Source organism: Dipodomys spectabilis, unplaced genomic scaffold (assembly GCF_019054845.1).
Source record: "Dipodomys spectabilis isolate Male_0828 unplaced genomic scaffold, ASM1905484v1 ptg000098l, whole genome shotgun sequence".
NCBI lineage: Eukaryota > Metazoa > Chordata > Mammalia > Rodentia > Heteromyidae > Dipodomys > Dipodomys spectabilis.
Genome location: NW_024870775.1, coordinates 16,327,145 through 16,346,672, shown reverse-complemented (window position 1 = coordinate 16,346,672; position 19,528 = coordinate 16,327,145). Strand labels below are relative to the sequence as shown.

Below are 19,528 nucleotides of genomic sequence, written 5' to 3'. Positions count from 1 at the left end.
CTCAATCTTAGCCTCGTTAGTAGCTAGGATCACAGGTGTGAGCCACTTGAGCTTAGCATAATTGACATTTTTATTATAAAGTAGAGAACAAATACTGGGAAAGAAATCCTGTTTCCAATGACAACAATACCATTCAGCTATCCAGGAATAACCTCAGCAGAAATGTGCCGAGCATACCTTTGACTTCATTGAATTAATGACTTGAAAGAAGATCAGAAAGTTTGGACAGACAATTGCTATGGTTAGAAATTTACATACAAATTTAATGCATTTTTCATTTATACCCCAATAGATTGTTACTTTATAGAAATCCACTACTATTTCAGAAATCTGTAGATGTGAAAAGTGAGAAGAAAACCCAAGATAATTTCGGAAAGAAAATCACTCATAATTGCTCCACCCAATATCAAACTGTGTTGTAGTAATTAAATAAACAAATATATAGAACAGAGTAGATAGTATTTAAGCTCATCCAGATAATAATGGGAATTTACTCAGTGATGAAGGTGCTTTCCAGCGGATGGGGATATCTGAAGTCAATTTTTAGCATCCCTCCATTGTATTCTGTGACAAAATTATATTAGTCAGGTGCTTTGTACCATTCCTTCCTGGAGAAATAGATGAGAATCTCATTGAGAAGTTGAATATATTGGTGACTTTAAGATGCTGTGAATAAAATACTTGAGAAAAAAACAACTTGGTTCACAGTTTCAGAGATAAGAGTCCATCATGGGGCGGGGGTGGGGGGTGGGGGCAAAGCAGAGCAGTTCACATGGCAGACAGGAAGCAGAGAAAAGGAAAATAGGAATTAATGAGGACAAGGACAGGGTCCCACTGACCTACTTCCTGCAGCTAGGCCCCACTCACCTCCTACTTTTTACCTCTCTATGATGCCATCATATTGTGTATGAATCCATCAAGGGATTAATCTGTTCATTAGGTAAGAGTCTGTTGTTCTAATCATCTCTGGAAATACCTGTACCAACACACCCAGAGGTATGCTTTACTAATCTCCTAGACATCTTTCAATCCAATCAAGCTGACAGTGAAGATTAACCATCACTTTAAAGTAGGAAAATAATTCCTAAATATGTCACAAATGCTATAATGGAAAAGATAGATAAATCTTAATAGAAGCCCTTGAGAATGGGCAAAACAAATTTAAAAAGGAATGTTCAGAAAGGAATATATCATAAAAGAAATGCAAATCAAAACAACATTGAGATACCACCTCACCCCAGTTAGAATGGCTATAATCAAGAACTCTAATAACAACAGATTCTGGAGGGGATATGGACAGAAGGGAACCCTACTGCATTGTTGGTGGGAGTGTAAACTTGTTCAACCACTTTGGAAAGCAGTATGGAGGTTTCTCAAAAGACTCCACATAGAGCTCCCCTATGACCCAGCAATCCCACTTTTGGGCATTTACCCAAATGTTCACAAACAAGACCACACTAAAGCTACCAGCACAACTATGTTTATTGCAGCATTATTTACCATAGCTAAGATATGGAACCAACCCAGATGCCCCTCAGTAGATGAATGGATCAGGAAAATGTGGTATATATACACAATGGAATTCTATGCCTCCATCAGAAAGAATGACATTGCCCCATTTGTTAGGAAATGGAAAGACTTGGAAAAAATTATATTAAGTGAAGTAAGGCCCAAAGAAACATAGGTCCCATGGTTTCCCTTATTTGCAATGACTAGTATATGTCTGAGACAAGCAGAAAAGGTCAGATAAGTTGATGTTAGGGAAGTGAACCCTAAGATATGTATTCAAATGTTTTTTTCTTTCACGCGATTGTTTCTAACACATTTATAAGATGATTTCTTTGTTGCTTTGTATGTCCCTCCCCCACAGTATAACCCCTGCTTTCACTGTATTTGATGTTGGTATAATTTGTGGAGGGGAAGGGAAAAAACAAATCGTTTAAATAGGGATACAGGTGGACTCATTGCAACAATGAGATGTGCAAGTCATTATGTCGAAAAACAAACTTTACAACTTTGGGGGGGGGGAAGGTTTGGGTAAGGGGGGTGGGGGGGTATGGGAAGGGATGGGAAGGGGAAACAAAGGAGGAGGCTACAATGCTTGATAAGAAGTGTACTCATTATCTTGCCCGTGTAATTGTAACCCCTCTGTACAGTATTTTCACAATAAAAAAAAGAAAGGAATATGTCAATATAGAGTACAATTAGGAAAATAGTTACTTTTACTAGGTGTATTAGTTTCCTGTGGCCACTGTAAAGTATACCAAAACCTAATTACTTAAAACTATGTAAGTACTTCCTTGTACAGTTCTTGGGGCCAGAGGTCTAGAATGGGTTCAGAACACATTCTTCTGGAGGCTCTAGAAATTAATCCATTTTCTTGCCTCCTCCATCTTCTAGAGTGACTTCTGCTTCAGAGTCATCCAGATAGTGTCTTTCTTGAAGTCAGCTTTATCATCACATCATGTTTTCTTAAGCTCCTGCATCCTCCTTTTAAGGGCCTTTGTGGTTAGAGTGGACTCCTCCCTGTAGTCCTTCTTCTTCTCCCACTTAATGAGCTGTAACTTAATCACAGCAGCTAAGGGATATTGCCTAGGCCCTGGTTCAAGTCCCAACACACACACACACACACACACACGCACACACGCACATACACACACACACACACAGCCACCTTGTCCACATTGCACGCACGCGCACATACACACACACACAGCCACCTTGTCCACATTGCACGCACGCGCGCGCGCGCGCGCGCGCACACACACACACACACACACACACACACACACACACAGCCACCTTGTTCACATTGTCCAAACAGCCTGGTACCAAATGGCAGTGAGTAGAGAGGTCCTGGCCAAAGTGACTTTAACCTTTTCCACATGTGATACTCAGAAGAATGTGTTCACATATAACTGCATGGTATAAAAGAAAGTCTGGAAGGAAGGGTGACTTCTTTGAAGCAACAGGTGAAATATTCTATAGTGATATCCTAGAAGAGAGCATCCTTAGGAAAGCAGCCTTGGCACTGGAGATCCTGGTTCCCTATTCATATAGTCATGCAGAGCTGGGGGAGAGGGAAAAGGGGCTTGTGCTCCAGCAAACAGCTATTTCAAGTTGGCTTCCCTGCAGGTGTTAGTTCCCACTGGCAGAGGTTGTTTTTCTCATGTTTTTCTTGTCTTAGTTTATGTCTGCCTCCTGGGTCCCTTTGTTTTTCTGTTTTTTTTTTTTTTTTCTTTTTCTTTTTCTTTTTGCTATCCTTTCCTGCCCTTGGATTCTCCCTATTGAAATCAGGTAAAGGCTGGGAATCTTGAGTGTCTTGTCATTGGGATGTATATTAGTTAGCTTCCCATTACTGTACTGAAATACCTGAGAAAGTTAACTTTATAAAGAAAAAAATGGTTCTGGAGTTTCCAGTCTAAATCAAGTGGACCCATGGTTTTTGGATGTGTGGCAAGAATGACATGGCTTGGCAGGAGCATGTGGTGGAGGAAACCATTCATGCTATGATTCAGAAATCAAAGAGCAAGACCCAGAGGCCAAATCACTTCTAAGGTATTTCCAGTGACCCCATATCTCCCTTACCCACTCACAGTGGCACCTTGAGGACCAAACCTTTGTACACAGGCACCTTCTGAGGACCCAGTATCTATACCCTAGCAGGCTGTGAGGAGGAAATCAGTGTAAAGAGGAGAACATGTGAAATAGGAACATTTCCTATGACTCCTGAAATCACACCCTGTTATATGGATTTTGGTCGTGTAGGATACTGGCTAAGGGGATCTGCTTATAGCAGTATCACTTTCAAAATGGTGTCGGATATGTAGAAGGGAGAGATGACATTTGATCTGATGGACACATGAGGTCTGTGGCTATTTCCTGCAAGTATCACAGATTCAGTGTTAAGAATGCTGATTCAGCAGTGGTACTCACTAGATACTATGTTGAAAATGAACTATACAACTTGTGGGTGGGGATTGGAGGGAAAAAAAGAGTGAGTGAAGGGATGACACTGCCCCAAAAGAAATATGAATTATGTAACCTGAATTATGTAACTGTAACCCCTCTGTACATCACCTTTATAATAACAATTAAAAAAAGAATGTTCATTGTCCCAGAAAAGGACATATTTTAGAAGCTGTAATTGCTTTAAAACTCTTTGGTGCTGGGTAGTGTGTTTCATATCTGAAAATCCTAGGTACTTGAGATTGGGAGGATGGTGGTTCAAGGCTAGTCCAGGCAAAAAAATTCTTAAGATCTCATCTCAACCAATTAAAAAAAAAGCTAGATACGTGTGCCTGTTGTCCCAGCTCTGTGGAGAGCATACATAGGAGAATTGAGGTCCTAGCCACCCTGGACATCAATGTGAATCTGTATTTAAAACAAACAAACAAACAAAAACAAAAGCCAAAAGGTCTAGGGAGTGATTCAGTAAGTTGGAGCATCCGCCTGCCTAACATAAGTGAGGCCTTGAGTTTTCATTCCAATACTGGCAAAAAGTCTTTGGACACAAAATATTGAAGAGTGTTTCCTTCATGTATTATCTAAATTGTTACAAAGTTATCTGCATCTTATTGTGTGGGTGTACATACATATATGTGTATGTATATACCACATATATATGTATACAAAAGTACATATATGTATATATGCAGTATATGATTATATATACATATATATATATATCACATTTTCTTTTTTTTGGGGGGGGGTCCGATCATGGGGCCTGAATTCTGGGCCTAGGCTCTGTCCCTCAGCTCTTCAGCTCAAGGCTAGCGCTCTACCACTTGAGCCACAGCGCCACTTTCCGGCTTTTTTCTTTTTGCTTATATGGTGCTGGGGAATTGAACCCAGGGCCTCATGCATGCAAGGCAAGCGCTCTACCACTGAGCCACCTTCCCAGCCCCTATCACATTTTCTTGATCCATTCATTCATTGTAAGGTGTGTAGGCTATTTTCATAATTTGGCTATGATGAATAGAGCAGCAAGTGTTCTTTTTTTAAAAATCATGTTCTGACATGTAATCTTTTGGATAAATGCCCAAGAATGGTCTCATTGGACTGTAGGATAGTTCTATGGTTAGTTGTTTTGAGGAATCTCCAAACTGCCTTCCACAATGGTGGAACTAATTTACATTCCTCCCCAAATTATAATAGTATACTCTTTTTGTTATGTTCTTGCTAGCATTTGATGATGACTATTCTTACTGGGTGAGGTAGAATCTCAGTGTTGTTTTGACTTGCATTTTGTTTATGGCCAGAAGTATATGAAAATGGGACCATGCAACTTGAAGGGATGTGCTGGGTTGGAAGAGATGGGAAGAATGATGGGAAGGGTGACATTGATCAAGATACTTTGTATTTATAAACTGATATGGTGAAATGAAACCCCTTTGTACAACTGCTGAAAGAGAACAATTTTATTTTGTGTGCTGGTCCTGGGCCTTGAACTCAGGGCCTGGGCACCGTGCTTGAGCTTTTTTACTCAAGGCTCTACCACTTGAGCTGTGGTTCCACTTCCAGCTTTTTTGGTGCTTAATTGTCTCATACTTTCCTGCCTATGTAGCTTCAAAATGTGATTCTTAGATCTCAGTCTCCTGAGTAGCTAAGATTACAGGTATGAACCATCTGCATTAGCATAAATATATTTTAATGGGAAAAAAGATAAAGAAGAAATCCCTATCTCAAGGCTAGGAAGTAGTGTAGCACAACCCTATCTCAAGGCTAGGGGAGTAGTGTAGCAAATCTTACCCACCCTGTATCCAACTGCCGATACAAATATTGCAACTGGTGGCTCATGGCTGTAGTTCTAGCTACTCAGGAGACTGAGATTTGAGAATCTTAGATTGAAGCCAGTGGGAGCAGAAAAGTTTATTTGACTCCTTTTCTGCAATTAACCAGGAAAAAAATGAAAGCTGGAAGTAGAGCTGTGGCTCACGGGTAGAGTGCCAGACTTCAGTGAAAAAGCTAAGGATCAGCATCCTGAGTTCAAGCCCCAGTTCTAGCACAAAAATAAATAAATGAAAAATTTTAAAAAGTTATAGCTTTGACCGGAGTGATTGCTCAAAAAATGAATGGCACTGACTTGAGGCCCATTATATCTATTATCTCTACAAAGTGATCAGTTCGGTAATGGCCCCTCTCCTTCCTTTAATGCATTGAACAATTAGCTCTTAATCTTGGCCTTGGAAGGTTCTCTGGAAAAGCGTTCTTTGCTGCATCACTGAGTGACTTTTTTCCTTGATGGATTGGAACTGGCACACATACATTAGTAGAAAGAGAAATCAAACAATATCATCTAAACTGACGTATTTCCTTGTCTTTATTTTCCATAAAACACATCCGTCCCTTTCCTGCAAGAAGGGACTCAAGTATCATGAGCCTTATGCCCCAGGTGATAAACCTCTTCAAGTCTCTGCTTGCTCTGAAAGATTCCACAATATAAATAACTTTTTTTTTGGTGAACAGTCCCATCTGTTTTCCATTCAGAGTTGATTTCCACTGTTGGGGTGGGGGATGCACACCGCCCGTGGAGCTCTGCAAAGCAGCCTTCTGTGCCCTTCTATCCTGGACAGTGAGTCTAGTGAGTGTTTCTTTCAAGATCAAAGACAGACTTGAGCCCAATCAAGTGAACTTGAGCTGTGGGGAGTGTCGTGTTTGGTGACAGTGAGGATGTGAAGGATGTCTTCCTGCTTGCCAGCACCTCCGGAGAGGGGGGAGAGCAAGGCTGGCCCTGTGCTGGATGGGCTTTCTTAGCTGGAGCCTCCCACCCGCAGCCCCATCGCCAGTATATTCCTTCAGGAAATGAGAAAAACAGCCCCCGGAGGAGAGCTACAGATGAGGCCTATCTATTCAGCCTGACTTTGGGGAGACAAAATTGTTGGAATAGAAGCCGACCTCAGCACTGTCTCCCTCAGCATCCTGGAGTCCCTCTTTATGGGAAGTGGGGGTACTGGTGCGTGTATGTGGGTACCTTTTCCAGGGGAGTACTTGTGCCTCTGTGTGACTTGCAAGTGGAAATTCCCATTTTTTTCAGTGCATAATCTATGTAGGGACTTTGAGTGTACTTTATAGTAACAGATCTTGTCAAAGGATCATCACTACACTGCCAAGCCTGAGGTCAGCATGGGTGTAAGGACCTAATGAGGTTCAGCATGAAAGGAGGAGGTCCCCCTGAGAGTTCAGAGTTCTGCGTGGATGGGGCTAGCTCCTCAGTGGCTTGCAGGTGTTGGCATAGCTGGCTCATTGCGGATACCAGAAATTGGCTATCCCATTCCTCCTCTGAATTGTGCTTTGGGAAGGATGGGGCCACACACACACTTCATGCTCAGATTCTGCCCTTGGATTTACCCTCCCTCTTCCTGTTCCCAACCTTCCCCTCCCCCCCACACTGTTTGCACCTCTGGATCTTGGCACATAGCATCACTTCATCTTTCAATGCCCTCTGCTCTGTCCCACAGTGTCTCTGTATTGTGTCCTGTGAGTATCTTCGTACCCAAAGAGCACTTTCTGTGTTTTCACATGTCTTTCTGCACTTGGACAGCTAAGTTCTGGAGGCATATCCCTGTTCCTGAAGACCTGGATATTTGGATCCCCTTCTTCTGAGGAGGCACTGTAGCAGTAAAGATGCTTTAGCCCAGTGGCTTTCCTAGTGTCTTCTCCAGTGCTCCGAATTCAAAAGGGGACTGGGGGCTGTAGCAGAGGGCAAACATGACTGAGAGGGACTGAGGTGATGCAGTACTCAAAATGAGAAACTTCTGGGCACTATATTGAGTCAGTACTGGATGGTGAGGTTTCACCTGAGATTTCCCTTGGAACCATTTTGTTCTTTGCAGAAATCTGTTTTAGTCAGCTAGGCAGCCACAACAAAAAAACCCAAAGATCTACTATTCCCAGTTCTGGAGGCTTCAAGCTCAAGGTTTGGGCAGATTTATTTCCTTTTGGGGACTCTCCTGGTTTTTGAAGATTGTTGCTTTCTTAATGTATCCTCATGTAGTAGAGGGATTCCTGTCTTTCTTCCTTTTCCATGAAGCCTCCAGCTCTCTGGGGATTAAAACTCCATCTCATTGTCTCACTTAACCTATATTATTACCTCTGCGTAGTTCTGCTTTCAGGACTGGACTTAACATATTGGTAGAGGGTGGACAATTTTAGACATTAGCTAACCTAAAATCTACTATACAACATCTTTATGTGTTTTTTGTCTCTCTCCCTCCCTATCCCCTAGTACTGGGAGTCAGATCCAGGGCTTCACAGATGCTAGGCATTCCTCTACTACTGAGCTACAGCCCAGAGCATATGGCTCTTAATTTTTTTGTTCATGGGCTTGAACTTAGGGCCTGGGTACTATCCCTGAGCTCTTTGGCTACTCAAGAGGCTCTTAACTTTTAAGATGCAACCACTAGACTTAAATTCTCAAGGTCATCCAGGTGGAGAACGGAAGGCCCCAACTGGGCCCCATCTTCACACTATACTGGTGGGCTGTCATAATCCTTCCTTCCAAGTGGTATTCTCGGAGGGCAGTGTTCCATTTCTGATAGCTGCCTATACCTCAGGCCGCTCCCCCGCACCGGGATTCCCCTCCACCGCCCTGAGCATAACAGTCTTTGTGATTTCTTCTTCTACTCAGTGCTTCTCAGGGGATTGTGATTATGGTTACTTTGGAGTATGCATGGGTCAGAATTTATGATAATGGTCCCTTAAGGTTGGTACACTATTATGTACAAATTAAACCCTAGTAGAGTTGATTTAAACCTATAATGAGCCAGATGATATGAGAATGGGGGCTCTGTGCACAAAGCATACCTTTTGGGGAGCCCCTGGACTGCCTAGCTTGGTTTCTGTGTTAGTCTAGTTCTAAGGAAGCATTTCATAGTGATGGTTTGCTGGGTCAAGTATCTCACCAATCAGTTCAGAGAGGAATCTGGGATTTAGGAGAAGGTATAGGCTTGTACACTGGCTGCTTACAGCAGCTTTAAATGATGCACACTGAGAAAGGCGCTCCGCTCCCCTCCCCCTCAATGACCTTTGCTATCCCAGCCTGGTGGGGGTGGGAGCAATGCTGGAAGGAGTTCCACCTGGGTTCTTGTGTCAGTGGGTGAAGGATACTTCTTGAGACAACATCTGTAGTCTGCCTTTAGCATCTTAAGGTGGGGAGGATACCTTCCAGGCCTGGAGGAAGAGCAAAGTCTTAAGATACTGTCCTGAGCAGATGGCTCAAAGGTCCCTATTTTTGCTTCTATTTGTTATTTTGGACTGTGTTGTGAGTACTTTTTGCTTATGTAGCAGTTTTTTTTTTTTTTTAACATGCCAGTACTGGGGTTTGAACTTGGATCTGGATATTGTCCTTAAGACTTTTGCTCAAAACTAGTGTGCTTCCACTTGAGGCACAGCTCTCCTTCTGGCTTTTTGTTGGTTAACGGGCTGGTTTCGAATCTTTATCCTCAGATCTCAGCTCTTGCCAATGGTGCCCAGCTATATTAGCAAAATTTTGCAGACCATGGAATGGTTGCTTTAAATAAGGACACATGGGCATCCTTCCCCTTCCCCTTCCCCTTCCCCCATTCCTTTCCTCTTCCCCCTTTCATCTTTCTCCTTCTCCCCCTTTCATCTTTCTCCTTCTCCCTTCCATTTTTCTCCTTCCCCCTTCCATCTTTCTCCTTCCCTTTCCCCTTCTCCCTCCCTGTGCTACAGGAACATTCAAAGACCCAGGGCAGGCCTCCTCTATTTTGTATATACTGAAGATGGTGTAAAATAATTAGAAAACACTTCCCTAATGCTCAATGAATTCACCTGAGTTCTTCTAGGTTTCTTTCCAATCTTCTCAACTGCATAGGTTCTGGTAGCAGAAATCAATATGGCCCAGGGAGTGGATAGAAATGAGGCAGTAGGGCCTGGGGTTTTCCATGGCAGCTGAGATGGTCCTGTCTACCTTAAAAATGCATCTTGTTATGGACTGAGTTATGTTCCTTCCAAACGTGTGTTTTTTCTAGATGTGGAGAGATCCTGATATTCTGCAGATAGTTTGACCATTTCAAGCACAGCAGCTTATATGACAGCATTTGGCAGGAAGCAGGCGATGTCTTTGGGGCTGGCAGCTTCTCTGGGGCAAGGAACAAGCTCTGGTCTGTGGAGGGGGCAGGCTCTCACAGCCCACCTCAGTGCTGCCTGGAGGAGCCCCTGGGAGCCAGCAAACAGAGTTTCTTTGTACTCCCAGCTTCCAGGACAAACGAACTAAAGCTAGTAGCCAGCAGTCTTGCCACCAGGCAATGGTTTAAATCAAAATAATCACTTTAAGAAACGGTAGGGAACCTAACTGGAGAACCATTTCCTTTGGCCTGAAACACTAAAACATACTCTGATTTATGCTGTTGGCTTGGCAGCTTGCTGAAACGTGTGGAGCTGTTACAGCCGCCTGCTCCAGGAATGAAAAAGGGCTTAAGAGGGGGAGTTTCTGGAAGGCCTTCAGTGCCAGAGAGTGGCTGTTGAAAGGCCTGGTCTGCAGGGAAGTGGCGATCAGAGGGGAGATGTGCAGACAGCCCGACCTGGCGGCCTGGCCTAGAAGCAGCTGGATATATCACTGGGTTGGTTGGCTTGGAATTGAGATTTTAAAAAAACAGAACTGAAAAGTACCTCTAACTGACAAAGTCTATTTGGATACATTTTGGAAGATTGACCTTTTTAATGAGAAAGAAATCTAGGGCTGGGCACTCAGGGGTAGTAGCCAGTTTGGGGCCTGCAAATTATGTTTCTGGTGCCTACTTTCTGCCAGCAACTTGCTCCACAGGCTACTCAGTTGTTGTCTTTGTGTGTATGTGTGTGCACGTATGCTGGTACTAGGGCTTGAACTCAGGGCCTCATACGCTCAGTTGACTATTTTACTCAAGGCTGGTTGCTCTGCCATTTCAGCCATATCTTCACTTATGGCTTTTTTGTGGTTAATTGGACTTTCCTGCCTTGGCTAGCTTCAAACCCCAGTCCTCAGATCTCAGCCTCCTTAGTAGCTAGGATTATGGGTTTGAGCCACTAGTGCTGGCTTAAGACATCATTTCCAGTGTGAGCAAGCTGGTGGGAAGTAATGGGGGGGGGGGGGGTCACAGCTTTTTAGCGGATATCTATTTTCTCCCAATGAAATAAGATTGAGATCAGTAATCACTGGTCCCACCCTTGCCCAGCCTCTAATCTAGACACAGAGATATATTAGGAGGAGCAGAAAAGCATTTCTCAGGAAGTAAGTACAGAAAAAGTCAACTATTTTGACACATTTTCAAGCTGGTACACCTGGCCTGTTCCAGAAGGGGGCATTGATACTTGTCCAATCCTCATTAACCTTGGCCTTTGTGAACTGGACCTGTGTGAACTTGGAAACTACTGCTTAGGAGTTGTGCAAGGTTCCTGGATACCCTCTAGGTGCTGTGTCAACCATGAGGTTTTCCTTTGCAGGCTTGCATAGCCTTCTGGGGTATCTGTGTACCATGGTTGTTCCATTCATTCCCCTCTGCTTTGCATGCATTTCCATTTCCTATGATGAGTTCTTTTAAAGTTCACATCCATGGGCTGGGAAGGTGGCTCAGTGGTAGAGTGCTTACCTTGCAGGCTTGAGGCCCTGGGTTCGATTCCTCAGCACCACATAAGCAGAAAAAGCTGGAAGTGGCGCTGTGGCTCAAGTGGTAGAGCACTAGCCTTGAGCTGAAGAGCTGAGGCCCAGGCCCAGAGTTCAGACCCCATGGCCAACAAATAAATAAATAAATAAATTCAGATCCTCCCAGCACATGAATGTGGGCATAAATAGAAATGTCAAACCCACCCCCTGCTAATCTGAGAGGCATCATGAATAGGGGCATTCAGGTACCTATCATTGGGGGTGTCCCATGCTTTCTCTCAGGGAGTTGCCTACTGTAGAGAGAATGAGGTGACATTTTTGGCTTTTCTGTCTGGATGGTGCACCCAAGACTTATGTCTGAAAGAGGCTTTAGATGGCAGAAATCCTGCCATGTCTCCCTGGCTTCCCTCCAGCTGCTGAGGTCTTGTCTCTTTGGTTACCGTGGAACATTGTTCATTCCATTACCATGGGCCATGGTTCAAATCCTTACCCAGCTGAATTAAGATAACGAGTGCTTAATTTAATACTAGCTACTTAGAAGGCTGAGGTCTGAGGATTGTGGTTCAAAGCCAGACTAGGAAGTCCATGAGAGTCTTATCTCCAATTAATCAGCAAAAAACCAGAAGTGGAGCTGTGGCTCAATTGGTAGAGCATCAACCTTGAACAAAAAGCCAAAGGAGAGAATGAGGCCCTCAGTTTAAGCTCCAATACCAGAATAGCAACCACAACAAAAAGATAATTAGTGCTTTGGATTGACAGACTGGAAAGCTGTCCATTTGGGGGTTTCAAAGAAGTTGTAGGTAGTTAGAGGTGGGACTTGATCTCTGTTCTGCCCCTGACATGCCAGTGGGTAGAGTAGGCCAGCCCAGGTGGAGTCAGATCTGCCTCTCTCTGGCCTGAGAAGCTGGTGTACAATGTGAGGTGTCACTACACTAGGGGCTACTGTGCAGTGACTATGTCTGGGCTGCTGGCTTGCTTTAGTTTTCTCAACTGTTTACAGTGTAGTAATGCTGTCATTTGGGGGATTAAAGGAGATAATATACATGCAGAGACTGGCATGTATGCACTAGCTTTTTTATTAAGTACACTCATTGTAATCTAATTTACAGCAGTATTAAAAATAGATAATCATGTACTTGGGGGACCAAGAATTATGTTTATGACTGGACATGGAGGCTCATACCTGTAATCCCAGTTATTTGAGAGGCAGAACTTGGGGGATAATTTTGTGATTTGTGGTCAGCTTAGGCATCCAGTCAGTGAGATTCCCATCTTATTAAAGATGAGCCTGTTGATTTATATCTGTGATCTCAGCTCTGTGGGAGGTACAGGCAGGAGGATCAAGGTCTGAGGCTGGCCTGGGGCATAACCTTGAGATTCTAAAGGAAAAAAGTAGTCTGGATATGTGGCTAAAGCCATAAAGTGCCTGCTCAGTAGGAAGTTCAAATACCTGAGTTCAAACAAAAAAATTGGGAGAGGGAGGGTGGAAGACTCTGTGTGTGTGTGTGTGTGTGTGTGTTGTGTGTGTGTGTTGTGTGTGTGTGTGTGTGTGTGTGTGTGAGAGAGAGAGAGAGAGAGAGAGACAGAGAGAGAGAGACAGAGACAGAGACAGAGAAATGAGAATATGAATATGTTTTGGTAATTCCTACTACTGCTGTTCTCCCTGTCTGCAGGTTTTTTTTTTTTTGTGTGTGTGTGTGTGGTTTCAGTTGTTCTAGTCAACCACAGTCTAAAAATATTAAATGGAAAATTACAAGGGTAAATAATTTATAAGTGTTAAGTAACTGTTTTTACACAGTCTTGTTCTAATTGTTCTATTACTGGTTACTATTTATCTATCTGTTTATCTATTTACTATTTATCTGTTCTATTTTATTACTAATTACTATTTATCTCATACTATACCTAATATAAATGAAATCTGATCCTATGTATTTGTGTACAGGAAGACATAGTCCACATGGAGTCCAGTAACTATCTGCTGGTTCGGGCATTTCAGGGGCCTTGGAAGGTATCCCTTATGGATAAAAAGAGACCACTGTGTCCATGGCTTTTGAAAAGCCTTGCTCTTGCTACTTCTTGTCTTTATCTTTTCTCTATCTTTCTTCTTTTATGCATACAGACATTGCAGCCAGAGGCCTCTGTAGCAGCAACTTGGCTCTGAGTCCCAGAGCAGGTGGCAGGGCCAGAGGGGCGGTCCATCAGAGGTCTACGTCCTCCCTGACCCTCACTGTCTGGGAAAGGTCTCTGTTTTGGAAGATGTTTGGAAGGTTTTCCCTTTGGAAAATGTAAACTCAGATGCTTCTCAGGGTGGCTATTAGGGCCACACACAGAATGTGCAGGAAATGCACAAGCATGTGAAGCACCATAAACAGAAGAGGAAATCCTGTGGGGATAAAGGAGCCCATGAGGCTGATGTCCAAAAGAGTGGGCTGACCACTATCTGAGAGCATTCAGAACAGTGCAGGAGTGCCCAGGGACCATGGTCAGGATTGCATTTATGAGCCTCATGAGTGCCAGAGGAGAGGGAGACTGTCTAGGAGCCCTTGACAATGTCTCTGAGCACTAGCCCTTCATGGAAATAGACATTTGCAGGCTTATCCATAACCTGGCATTTTGTAACTCACCTGCTATTTAGATTTTATTGTCATCACTTTGAGTAAAGCACTAAAGAGTGGGATTCATTTTACAATAATATATTTTTGAAAGCTTTTTAAAAAAAATAAAACAATGCTTTTTAAAATTGAATTTTTGCAGTGCTAGGGATCAAACCCAGGGCCTTGTACCTATTAGGCAAGGCCTCTGCCACTGAAGCACTTTCCCCATCCCACCCCAATTAATCTCTGGACTAGCTTCAGGCCTGTGCCAGTCTGTGGCTAGGACCTCAGCTTTGTCAGTTAGTCTGTCATGTGGGAATTTGGCTGAAGTGACATTTGGAGGCCTACACATTTTATTAACATTTGCTTCATGGAAGAGCTTTTAAAGTGTGGATGTGGCCCTGAAGAAATATGTAGTTTATTTTTATTTTTTTTTAAAAGGATCACTGTAAGTTTTAAAAAGTTTTTGTTTGCGCTCCAGGAAATCTTTCTCTTGACCTAGAAAGGAGGGACTAAATATGTTAACTAAGCCATAAAATCCCAGGTCATTTGTGCAGACTCGTCTGCATTCTGTTGTGTCTTATAGACAGGTTAGAGGGAGCATCTGTGAGCTGGAAACCTTCAGCAAATTGGCAAATGGTTGGAGATGGGTGATCAGACCCAGGGGATAATGCCTGCTTAGGCTTTGTTCTGTCTGTGGATGAACATTATTTGCTATGTTGTATTTAAGGAGCTGTTCCAGCTTATCAATACTGCATGAAATACAATAAAATGGAGAATCTATTGACTCTTAAGCTGAGCATATCAGCTTGGGTTCAGGAGCACCAGGCTTCTGAGCACTTACCTAGATGAGTGGATAGAGGTATAGTAGAAGCATCCTAGTCATTAACCTCTTTAATAATTTTGATTATTATCATGTTTACCTTTCTTACTCCCTGTTTGTAGCAAATGCTAACTGTTAGGAGTATAAAGGAGCTGGGTGCCAGTGGCTCATGCCTGTAATCTAGCTACTCAGGAGGTTAAGAAACGAGGATCTGGGTTCAAAGCCAGCTCAAGCAAGAAAGTCTGTAAGATTCTTATCTTCAATTAACCACTAAAAAGCCAGAAGTGGAGAGCACCAGTCTTGAGTGGAAAAAGCTAAGAGAGACAGTATCTAGGCCTTGAGTTCATGCCCCAATAATGGCACAAAATAACAAGAAGAATATAGGGCAATTGGGGCTGGGAAGGTGGCTCAGTGGTAGAGTGCTTGCCTTGCATGCATAAAGCCCTGGGTTCAATTCCTTAGCACCACATAAGCAGAAAAAGCCGGAAGTGGTGCTGTGGCTCAAGTGATAGAGCGCTAGCCTTGAGCTGAAGAGCTGAGGGACAGCACCCAGGCCCAGTGTTCAGGCCCACAGCTGACTCCCCCCCCACCCCCACCCCCCCACCCCCACACAAAAAAGAATATAGGGCAATGACTGTGACGTCTATGGAATAGGCTGACTGCTTGTTGGGCCCATCCCAGCCCCAAGTAGGTTCCCCTTTGCGACCCAGCCTTTTGTGTAGGCCAGGTCTGAAAAATAGGGGCAGGTTGTTATAAAAACTGGAGGGAAATTGTCACCCATGAAGATTTTTTTTTCCCATGAGAAAGTGACTCCCAGAGGCAGTTTAGGTGGTGGATGGGTGTAGGGTATGCAGAAGTGTGTTTTTGTTCTGGGCCTGCTGTGTGGAATCCATGGGCTTTCAGTGAGCTGTGGAGCTCTGGCTCCCCTCATTCATAAAAGGACAAAACTAGAAAAACGAGGAAGAATGTGATCATGTTACCCTGGGCTGTTGGGTCATTTTAATGAGGTTACACAAGTGCAGCCAGTGGGTTTTACAGTAGACATATCTTTTCTAATTTCTATATGCTACCATGAAAGTACCATTATTTATTACCCATGCCTGCCACCTCACCTTCAGGATGGCTGGACCCATTCAGGAATGTTCATGAAAATCCTGGGCACTTTGGTGGGCAGTGGGTGTCTTAAATGTTGAGGACAGGCTGGCACATCTTGGCAGGTGCCATGGGGCCTCTCAGCCATCATGATGTGGGTGTGGCCAAATCACCAAAGCCATTTGAAAGAAACACAATTATGAATAAAGGAGAGTACACTTTTAGTATTGTGTCCAAAAGAGAAAGAGAAATTGCATTAAATAGATCATAATGTCCAGGTAGTCTGTGGCGTCCTCTGAGAAAACTGGTCCTGGCTTTTGCAGTGGTCCACACAAGCCACCTTTCACAGGATAAACACACTTAACTAACATGCTCACAGACATCAACACACATTAACCAAAACACATCCACAACACACACTACACACTCACACTACCTTTATACACTACATACCCAGACATTCTCTGCATACATACCACACAGGACACATGCATGTACAATATACTCATCACATATACACATTCACACCACATACCATACACACCACACACACACGGTGCATGTATACAAACCATCACATACCCAGTATACTGATCATATACACTACACACATTATACACATTGCACCAGACTGATACTCTCCCACACCCACACTACACATTGATCTGGTACCATCGGATACCAGGAATCTGTTGTGAATACCATAGGAAATGATGAGGATGTGTGTGGTGGTCCTACGGCTTGAACTCAGGACCTGAATGCTGTCCCTTAGCTTTTTTGCTCAAGGCCAGCACTCTAACACTTGAGCCACAGCTCCATTTTCAATTTTTTGGGGGAGTTTGTTGGAGAGAAGAGACACAGATTTTCCTATACAGGCTGGCCTCAAACTGTAGTCCTCAAATCTCAGCCTCCTGAGTAGCTAGGAGTACAAGCATCAGTACTCTGGTTTAGAAGAGGAGAGTGTTTTGATAAGGAAAATAAATTCAACATTACTCACCCCATCTCCCATGCCTGCCATCTTGTCTTCCTAGGACAACTACACATACCCAGGAATTTAAGAACTACCAATAGACAGCCACCAATGGCTCATTTCTATAATTATACCTACTGGGAGATAGATCTGGATGATTGTGATTTGAGGCCAGCCCAAGTGAAAAGGTTCAGTAGATCTCCATCTCAGCCAATTATCCCAGCCTGTTATCCCAGTTTTAGGCCAGTCCAGGCAGAAAAAGCTCCCTAGACAAAACTAAATATGGTGGCATGCACCTCTCTTTCTGGCTACAGCATGAAGCGTAAATAGGAGAATCATGATCCAGGCTTCCCTTGAAGAAAACTGAGATTCCCATCTCAAAAACAACAAAACAAAAAAGAGGTGAAAGCATGGGTCAGGAAGCAGTAGAGCATCTGTCTAGCAAACCCGGCCCTCGAAGTTCTAACCCTAGCACCACCCAAAAATAAAACACAAAACAGAAGATCACTACAACTGTAACCCTGTCCTGCAGAGCGGTGAGTCTCCTGTCCTTATGAGGGATTTAATTGCTAAGGCTTCTTATTCCACATCCAAATGACCACCATGAAACAGGTCAGCAGCAGAGGGCCCTGCACCTTGTGCGGTGTGTGCACCCTGTACTTTATTGTAATGTCACTTTTGCCTCTTTGCCCAGGTTTTAGTTATTAGGGTTTGCTGTCCACTCACAAAATGAAGTTTGTCCAGTTTCCTTTTAGAGTTTATAAAGCAACCTTCACTGAAGTTTCTGCTGAAGCATTCATCTGCTGTATACTGAGAAATGCTTCTCTTGTTCTTTGTTTTTAAGACTAATTCTGGCAGCCCTGGCTTTTATGAATGCTGGGTTTCACAGAATTCCTAACGTCTGTGAGGGCTAAATGCTTAGACACACATTGCCTGCTTTGCTTGTTTTAAAGGGACTGACAGGAGAGACAGCATTTTTAGGCTGTAGTGGAGTCTGCTGGCTATGCTTTGGGGTCCGTGTCACCAGGAGTGTGGTCCTTCCCTTCTGGAAAGAACTGAAGCCTGCTGGTGCATAGGGGTGTTTGTGTGGCAGGTGGAAGTTTGGTTCTGTCCTGCCCTGTTTTGAGGCACAAAAGAGGGCTACAGCTGTGGCTTACGGACAAGGCTTGTCCAGCATGCCTGAGGCTCTGGGCTCCACCTCCAGCATCATAAAATAAATGAATGAGAAGCAGAGTCCTGAGGGGCAAGGCTCTTTGTTTTGATCTTAGTGTTTCTGTGTCTCTCTTGTGCTTGTCTAAGAGTCACGGAGATTTTGCAGATGGGCTGGGAGCAGAGGACTGCTGTAGCTCACTTCTCCACATCCGGGACAAAGATGGCCTTGTAGGACTGCAGCCTAAGGGTTGCAGGTCAGAGCTGGTGCTGGTCTTGGCCTGGCCTCTCAGCCTTTAGGATAACCCAGTCTCAAACAAACCTGGTGGTTTGGATGTCTTGCTGTGTCTTGCTGGGTTTTGTTTTGTGTCCGTTCTGGAGTTCGAACTCAGGGCCAAGGGGCTATCCCTTAGTTTTTTCTGCTTGAAATTGGTATTCTACCACTTGAGCACCTACCTCCACTTTTGGCTTTCTTATTTTCCTTCTTTCTTTCCTTCCTTCCTTTTCTTTCTTTCTTTCTTTCTTTCTTTCTTTCTTTCTTTCTTTCTTTCTTTCTTTCTTTCTTTCTTTCTTTCTTTCTTTCTTTCTTTCTTTCTTTCTTTCTTTCTTTCTTTCTTTCTTTCTTTCTTTCCTTCCTCCCTCCCTCCCTCCCTCCCTCCCTCCCTCCCTCCCTTCCCTTCCTTCCTTCCTTCCTTCCTTCCTTCCTTCCTCCCTCCCTCCCTCCCTCCCTCCCTCCCTCCCTCCCTCCCTCCCTCCCTCCCTCTCTCCCTCCCTCCTTCCCTCCCTCCCTCCACCACCACCTCTTCCTCTTCCCCTTCCTCTTCCTCTTCCCCTTCCTCTTCCTCTTCCCCTTCCTCTTCCTCCTCCTCCTCCTCCTCCTATGGTTAATCAAAGATAAGAATCTCACAGACTTTAATACCTGGGCTGGCTTTGGACCATGATCCTCAAATTTCAGCCTCCTGAGTAGCTAGGATTACAGGCACAAGCCACTGGTCCCTAGTTCTGCAATGTTATTTTTGATTGTGCGTGCGTGCGTACGTGCGTACGTGCGCGCGCGCGCGCGCGCGCGTGTGTGTGTGTGTGTGTGTGTGTGTAAGTTGTAATAAATACATCCTTCAGAATCCAAAGCAGGAAACTGTCCCATAGGTATGCCAAGTTAAGGAATATGGCCATGATTTTAACTGCCTATTAAACTATAAATCCCCAAATAGACTCCTGGAACAAGGCAGTAAAAGTTAGACATCAACATGCAAAAATGAAACCAGTTTTGTGAGGGTAGAGGGAAAATGTGT

General features: G+C 43.8%; 1 long non-coding RNA gene across 1 annotated transcript; it reads left to right on the top strand.

Annotated features, from left to right (window-relative positions):
- The first annotated feature begins 9,400 nt into the window (after window positions 1-9,400).
- On the top strand, window positions 9,401-17,031 carry LOC122113642. Its single transcript, XR_006148458.1, has 3 exons — window positions 9,401-9,413; window positions 9,916-9,923; window positions 16,956-17,031. It is a non-coding gene; the product is annotated as an uncharacterized LOC122113642 (long non-coding RNA).
- Window positions 17,032-19,528: the final 2,497 nt, after the last annotated feature.